We start from the raw sequence: 8,306 nt of genomic DNA on the forward strand, positions 1-8,306 counted from the left end.
ATGAGATGAAGAGAAGCTCCAAGTCTCGACATTCATTTCTCCAGAAACCTCATAGTCTCACATAGCATGACCTTTTTAACATCCGTTTGTAATGACACCTAATACCAACAAGCATTTTGGAGATCCAGGACACAGAAGAGGTCGTAATCATAGAACGAAAGAAAATGAGAAAGACATGCCAGATCAAAGAGCTAAAGGTCGTCATGCATCGTAACTACCCTCTTCGAATTCCAGGAGACGATCCCGTGTGATTGCCTTCAGACACACAGATCGTTACGCGGACTACACTAATCAGTTTGGATTCATAAGGGAAATTCTGCTGAAGAAAGACTGGTTGACGACATTTCTAAGAAATATACCGTTGCTATAACAGCAGACTTCGCAGACAGTAGACAGCCTCTTGTGGTCTTCAGTGTTCTCAAACAGTTTAGAGACATTCAACATGCCTAAAAGGTTTTACAACTTTCCAGTGGCCTACTGCAAAAGGACGAACTGTTCAGTGACAAGCAGCGCAGGTGAAGGTGAAAAACGCACTTACTGAAAATAATGGGTACACGAAGTCGCTCGATTCTTTATTCAGTTGTTTCTTTGGTCACTACTGTAGAGAAGCTCAATTTTTCATGTAGATGGTAAGGATTCATATGACCTCTGAAGGTTTTAAAGTCGGTTAAAATCCGTTTTCTGTACGATGTGTACATGTTAAAAAGGAATAAAATAAAGACAACTACTTTCAAATTTTGATTCATTTCTCAGTCAAATTTAAGAAAACAACAAACAGGAATTACATATCTTTAAAAACCATTAAGTAAAGATGGTTTTTTGGAAACATATTCTGGAGCTATGAGCGTAAATGCAATTCCATGGGCAAAATACGTTCCAGTGTTGTTAAGGATGAAGTTGATAAAAACTAAAAACAACCAGTTGAGCGAACTTCGGTTGCGTTAACTGAAATGTATGTGGCCCTGACTCGTTCTTTGAAAATGCGTATATTAGTTGAAATTTTATTAGGTACTTGAGAGAATCAACAAAGTACACCTATGACCACGACAATGGGCCTGGGCAACACTCGTAGATTTTCGGCTAAAATTCATCATAGCTTCGAAGCCAGCAACCATGGAATTCAGGTTACAAATTCAGTTGCATTTTGTATTGTTAAATACTGCGGCTTACTGCTTTATAGGGATTAAGATTAAGCGTTCTGATTTCGCACGTGAGCATGAATGTTTTGTATTAACTGGGGAATTTTTAATTTTATAACTAACTGCACAAGACGCTAATATATGTAAATATTTATGGCCGTACTTCACCAGCTCGTGATTTACAACGACCGTCATGGACTTTTCCAGGAAACCTGTCAGAATAGGCTTCCCCTCAAGTTTGCAATCGTTCTGGTCATGTATCAATTTCGGACGGATGTAGCGTATTACATCCAACAGAAGATCAGAAACCCATTTTCATAACTGGGGCAGGTAAATTAGCTCATTGTAGTAGGGGGACTGCAAAACGCAATGATAAGTTGTTCAAGTACGCCATTGCACTACCAACAAGGTTACCCATTTTCAACGCAGATACTTAACTACAACGAAACACAGTATGTAATATGGCTTCATGTTGGTAAGTATGAAAAGATTCTGACAATCTCGAAGGCAAAGTGGCAGCCCAAAAAAACTTATTACCAAGTGTGTTCTACAACTTAAACATAAGTCCTTCGCAGGTAATGTTACCCGAAAAATCCTTCACGTGTGTGGATGATGTTGAAACACAACTCTTATAGATGCCCTTGTGAAGTTCTACAAACACGGCGTAAAGAATCATATACATAGTAGTTGTAACTAATAACGGTTAACACGTTCGAGAATAGGCACTTAACTTCTTACTTAGTACTTGAATAACATCAAACAGCAACATTCGCTGTTATATTTTTCTGCATGTGTAGAGTGCATTTACGCAAGAGAGAAAACCATTCTCCTTGATTCAATAAGCGCTTACCTTCGTCCCGTGGTCCGTCCCCCCTTCTTCCATGCTTACAGTTCCAACACCGTATGATGAGCATAACTGGTGCTCAGGTGTTCGTGGGCGTCGTATAGTTCTTCGCTTGTAACTATCGTAAATTACGGTAATGGCGACCAGAATCGCTACAGTACTCGCAGTTCAAATGAGTATGTTCATAACCTGGTTACGCTGTTTCTCGCGGTACTATTGGATATGTTGCGACATCTGTTCTGCGAAATCCGGCCTTTTTGATGCTCTTAGCTCGTCTCCATGAACCATGGACCTTGCCGCTGTTGGGGAGGCTTGCGTGCCTCAGCGATACAGATAGCCGTACCGTAGGTGCAACCACAACGGAGAGGTATCTGTTGAGAGGCCAGACAAACATGTGGTCCCTGAAGAGGGGCAGCAGCCTTTTGAATAGTTGCAGGTGCAACAGTCTCGATGATTGACTGATCTGGCTTTGTAACACTAACCAAAATGGCCTTGCTGTTCTGGCACTGCGAACATCTGAAAGCAAGGGGAAACTACAGCCGAGGGCATGCAGCTTTACTGTATGGTTAAATGATGATGGCATCCTCTTGGGTAAAATATTCCGTAGGTAAAATAGTCCCCCATTCGGATCTCCGGGCGGGGACTACTCAGGAGGACGTTGTTATCAGGAGAAAGAAAACTGGCGTTCTACGGATCGGAGCGTGAATTGTCAGATCCCTTAATCGGGCAGGTAGGTTAGAAAATTATAAAAGGGAAATGGATAGGTTAAAGTTAAATATAGTGGGAATTAGTGAAGTTCGGTGGCAGGAGGAAAAAGACTTCTGGTCAGGTGAATACAGGGTTATAAATATAAAATCAAATAGGGGTAATGCAGGAGTAGGTTTATTAATTAATAAAAAAAATAGGAATGCGGGAAAGCTACCACAAACAGCATAGTGAACGCATTATTGTGGCCAAGGTAGATACGAAGCCCACGCCTACCACAGTACTACAAGTTTATATGCCAACTAGCTCTGCAGATGACGAAGAGATTGAAGAAATGTATCATGAGATAAAAGAAATTATTCAGATAGTGACGGGAGACGAAAATTTGATAATCATGGGTGACTGGAACTCGACAGTAGGAAAAGGAAGAGAAGGAAACGTAGTACGTGAATATAGAATGGGAGTAAGGAATGAAAGAGTAAGCCACCTGGTAGAATTCTCCACAGAGCATTGATAACACTTGGTTCAAGAATCATGAAAGAGGGTTGTATACATGGAAGACGGCTGGAGATACTGGAAGGTTTCATATAGATTATATATTGGTAAGACAGAGATTCAGGAACCAGATTTTAAATTGTAAAACATTTCAGGGGCAGGTGTGGACTCTGATCACAATCTATTGGTTATGAACTGTAGATTAAAACTGAAGAAACTGCAAAAAGGTGGAAATTTGAGGGGATGGCACCTGGGTAAACTGAAAGAACCAGAGGTTGTAGAGAGTTTCAGAGAGAGCATTAGGGAACGACTGACAAGAATGGGGGAAAGAAATACAGTAGAAGAAGAATGGGTAGCTTTGAGAGATGAAATAATGAAGACGGCAGAGGATCACGTAGGTAAAAAGACGAGGGTTTGTAGAAATCCTTGGATAACAGAAGATGTATTGAATTTAATTGATGAAAGGAGAAAACATAAAAATGCAGTAAATGAAGCAGGCAAAAGGGAATACAAACATCTCAAAAACGAGATCGACAGAAAGTGAAAAATGGCTGAGCAGGGATGGCTAGAGGACAAATGGAAGGATGTAGAGGCTCATATCGCTAGGGGCTGCCTACAGGAAAATTAAAGACACCTTTGGAGAAAAGAGAACCACTTGCATGAATATCAAAACCTCAAATGGAATCCCTGTTCTAAACAAAGAAGGGAAAGCAGAAAGGTGGAAGGAGTATATAGAGGGTCTATACAAGAGCGATGTTCTTGAGGACAATATTATGGAAATGGAAGATAATGTAGATGAAGATTAAATAGGAGATATGATACTGCGTGAAGAGTTTGACAGAGCACTTAAAGACCTAAGTCGAAACAAGGCCCCAGGAGTAGACAACATTCCATTAGAACTACTGAAAGCCTTCGGAGAGCCAGGCCAAACAAAACTCTACCATCTGGTGAGCAAGATGTATGAGACAGGTGAAATACCTTCAGACTTCAGGAAGAATATAATAATGCCAATCCCAAAGAAAGCAAGTGTTGACAGATGAAAAAATTAGCGAACTGCCAGATTAATAAGACACAGCTTCAAAATACTAACACCAATTCTTTACAGACGAATGGAAAAACTGGTTGAAGCCGACCTCGGGGAAGATCAGTTTGGATTCCGTAGAAATGCTGGAACACTTGAGGCAATACTGACCCTACGATTTGTCATAGAAAATAGATTAAGGAAAGGCAAATATATGTTTCTAGCTTTTGTAGACTTAGAGAAAGCTTTTGACAATGTTGATTGGAATACTCTCTTTCAAATTCTGACGGTGGCATGGGTAAAATACAGGGAGCGAAAGGCTATTTACAATTTGTACAGAAACCAGAAAGCAGTTACAAGAGTCGAGGGACATGAAAGGGAAGCAGTGGTTGGGAACGGAGTGAGACCGGGTTATAGCCAATCTCCGATGTTATTTGATCTATATATTGAGCAAGCAGTAAAGGAAACAAAAGAAAAATTCGGAGTGGGAATTAAAATCCACGGAGAAGAAATAAAGACTTTGAGGTTCGCCGATGGCATTGTAATTCTGTCAGAGACAGAAAAGGACCTGGAAGAGCAGTTGAACGGAATGGACAGTTTCTTGAAAGAAGGATGTAAGACGAACATCAACAAAAACAAAACGAAGATAATGGAATGCAGTCGAAGTAAATCGTGTGATGCTGAGGGAGTTAGATTAGGATATGAGACGCTTAAAGTAGTAAATGAGTTTTGCTATTTTGGGAGCCAAATAACAGATGATGGTCGAAGTAGGATATAAAATGTAGACTGGCAATGGCAAGCAAAGCGTTTCTGAAGAAGAGAAATTTGTTAACATCGAGTATAGATTTAAGTGTCAGGAAGTCGTTTCTGAAAGTATTTGTATGGAGTGTTGCCATGTATGGAAGTGAAACATGGACGATAAATAGTTTAGACAAGAAGAGAATAGAAGCTTTCGAAATGTGGTGCTACAGAAGAATGCTGAAGATTAGATTGGTAGATCACATAACTAATGCGGAGGTACTGCATAGAATTGGAGAGAAGAGAAATTTGTGGCACAACTTGATTAGAGGAAGGGATCAGTTATTAGGGCGTATTCTGAGGCATCAAGGAATCACCAATTTGGTATTGGAGAGCAGCGTGGAGGGTAAAAATCGTAGAGGAAGACCAAGAGATGAATACACTAAGCAGATTCAGAAGGATGTAGGTTGCAGTTGCTACTGGGAGATGAAGAAGCTTGCACAGGATAGAGTAGCATGGAGAGCTGCATCAAACCAGTCTCTGGACTGAAGACCGCAACAACAATAGCTCGTCTAATGAGAGAAAGATATCCGAATTTAGGGTATCACTTAGAAACGTTAGGTTTTGGTCTGGCGGTACCTCTCTTAATGGCTTATATGGCCAAAACTGCAAGGAATTTATTAACTCCATCATTGTCGCTCCCGTAACTGTGGTTGGAAGGCGAATTATTGTCCTGGTATGTCGCAAACCATTCCATTTATTTAAATTCCGCAGTATTTTAGCTCCATCTTAGTCATACCCTGTGGCTTTCGTTTTTTGTAACAATTCAGAATTATAATCTATGGACTGTATACCGAATATATCCAATGCGCGCACGTTCATCGAAAATGTGTATAGGCGTCAATCTTCCCTCCAACACTGCTGCGTCAGATTTCCCCAGAACAACTGCACCGTACATGCCTGTGTGATAGTCCCTACTACTTGGTCTCGATAGACCGTGATAGTATCTATTGATCACCCTGTAACTCTCCCTTGGACATCAGTGCGTGTGTTTATCTGGTTTTTGAAATTAATAGTACTTCGTTAGTGCATTCATGTACCAATTTCCATAATGCGCCCCGTTTCACCAGGTAAGGGTGTACAATTATTTAATAGCAATATACAGTTACTTTTCTTAACATTTTACATTTTTGCATATTCATTTATAGATTTCACTCTTTTACTGCACATTTCTGTGTGAAATCGTTCACAGGCTCCGTTACACAGTTCACACACACATTTTGTGGTTGGGTCGTGATAAATTTTGTTTTTCAAATTAGATGATGAAATCCATGAACAGACAATCTAGTTACGACATGCCGCAGTTCGAAGTTTGGTGCTCTCCATGAGCGGTTCATCATTGCCATACTTTATCTCGTTTATCCTCTATGACCTTCAGATGATTTCTGGAAGCTTTGGTGTGTGTGGCATCATATATCGATGTTTGATGTCTTCGATTACAAATATCTCTCTCGCTAGGAGGTATACTAGTCTAGATCTGGTTCTCTTTGAGAGGCCTAGCGTTCTTTTTAGATAAGTCGATTTTACCTTTTCTAATTTGAACAGTTCTCGGGTATCCGACAGGGTAGCGTTGTAATTTCTCCTGAATATTTCGGCAGACGTACACGCTGGAATCTTCAGGTGGTTCCTGACGAATGCTGTGCTGTTCCTCTCGGCGCCCTATATATACTAGCCGTTACCCCCTCCACCGTTCCTCTCCAGGTGTCTCTGGTGCGGTTGGCGCGGCGGCTACTGGAGGTGGTGGGGAAGCGGCGCCTGGGTCTGAACTGGGGTCTGCAGTCTCCCTGCTGCCGCCGTCGGGGGCGGTCCTCGATGTCTGGGACGGCATCTTTCTCTCCAGGCTGAGTGTAGGGTACCAGTCCTGACTAAGTTGAAAGCCGCTGTCTTTATTTATTAGATCGTCCTGTAGTTGGATCTCGATAGCCTCTTTAGTAACGCAGTCCCAGAAGTAGGAGGATTGACAGAGTATTTTTGTTTTTTCATAGTCCATAGTATGGCCAGTAGTTATACAATGGTCAGCTACGGCTGGTTTAGTGGCCTGGCGTAATTCGGTATGGCGCTTGTGTTCGCGGCACCTCTCTTCTACAGTGTGGACTGTCTCCCCAATGTATGATTTTCCGCACTGACAGGAAATTTGATAAACGCCTGGTTTTCGAAGGCCTAGGTAATCTTTCACTGAACCCAGTAGAGCCAAGGTTTTTGCAGGGGGTCGGAATACACATTTCACACTGTGTTTCCCCAGGATTCTGCCGATTTTTGTTGAGGTGTTGCCGACAAACGGAATGCACGCCAATGAATGTATGATTTTCCGCACTGACAGGAAATTTGATAAACGCCTAGTTTTCGAAGGCCTAGGTAATCTTTCACTGAACCCAGTAGAGCCAAGGTTTTTGCAGGGGGTCGGAATACACATTTCACACTGTGTTTCCCCAGGATTCTGCCGATTTTTGTTGAGGTGTTGCCGACAAACGGAATGCACGCCAATGAATTGTGTTCTTCTGTTTCTTCTTCTTGTTCTCTTGGCGCAGTCTGTCTGAGTGCGTGTCTTATTTGCTTCCGGTTGTACCCATTTTTCCGAAATGTTGTCGCGAGGTGCTGCAGTTCTGCTGGAAGGCTCTCCTGATCGCAGATCGATCGTGCCCTGTGAGCAAGTGTGTGCAAAACCTCTTCACGCAGGGAGTTGTGGTGGCAACTGAAGGCATTTAGGTACAAATAAGTGTGTCTAGGTTTTCTGTATACACTGCGTCCCAGCTCGCCGTCAGGTTTCCGTTTCACCACGACGTCAGGAAACGGTAGGGCAACATCCTGCTCCACCTCCATCGTGAACTGTATGTACGTTGGTGCAGCGAGTTCAGGTGTTCGAGAAATTCATTTAAGCTATCACAATTGAAGGTATGATAAAGATAGGAAAAATTATAAAGACGTCTATGTAAGACAATAGTAGCATGGAGCTTAACACAAGGGAAAGAGAATTCATTAATGCAGAAGTTGAAAATTTATGCATTTCAGAATGTGATCTAGAATCGCACTTTGAAAGCGATGCAAACAGTTTAATTGATGATCATTAATGTAATGTTGATGTTCATGCAGATAATCCTTGATGTGAGGTAAATGCTTAACCCGATGAGGCTTCGTGTGAAGTAAATATTCCAGTGGATGGTATTTAACAAGAAATGAATGTGTAAATTAGTACACTGTCCACAGAACCCATTACACGTTACGAAGTTTTCATGCGATGTAAAAAAGTACGAAAATGAAATTTGCAGCATAACACTACAGTTATAAAAACAACCACTCAACAGAA

Source organism: Schistocerca americana, chromosome 1, assembly GCF_021461395.2.
Source record: "Schistocerca americana isolate TAMUIC-IGC-003095 chromosome 1, iqSchAmer2.1, whole genome shotgun sequence".
Taxonomy (NCBI): domain Eukaryota; kingdom Metazoa; phylum Arthropoda; class Insecta; order Orthoptera; family Acrididae; genus Schistocerca; species Schistocerca americana.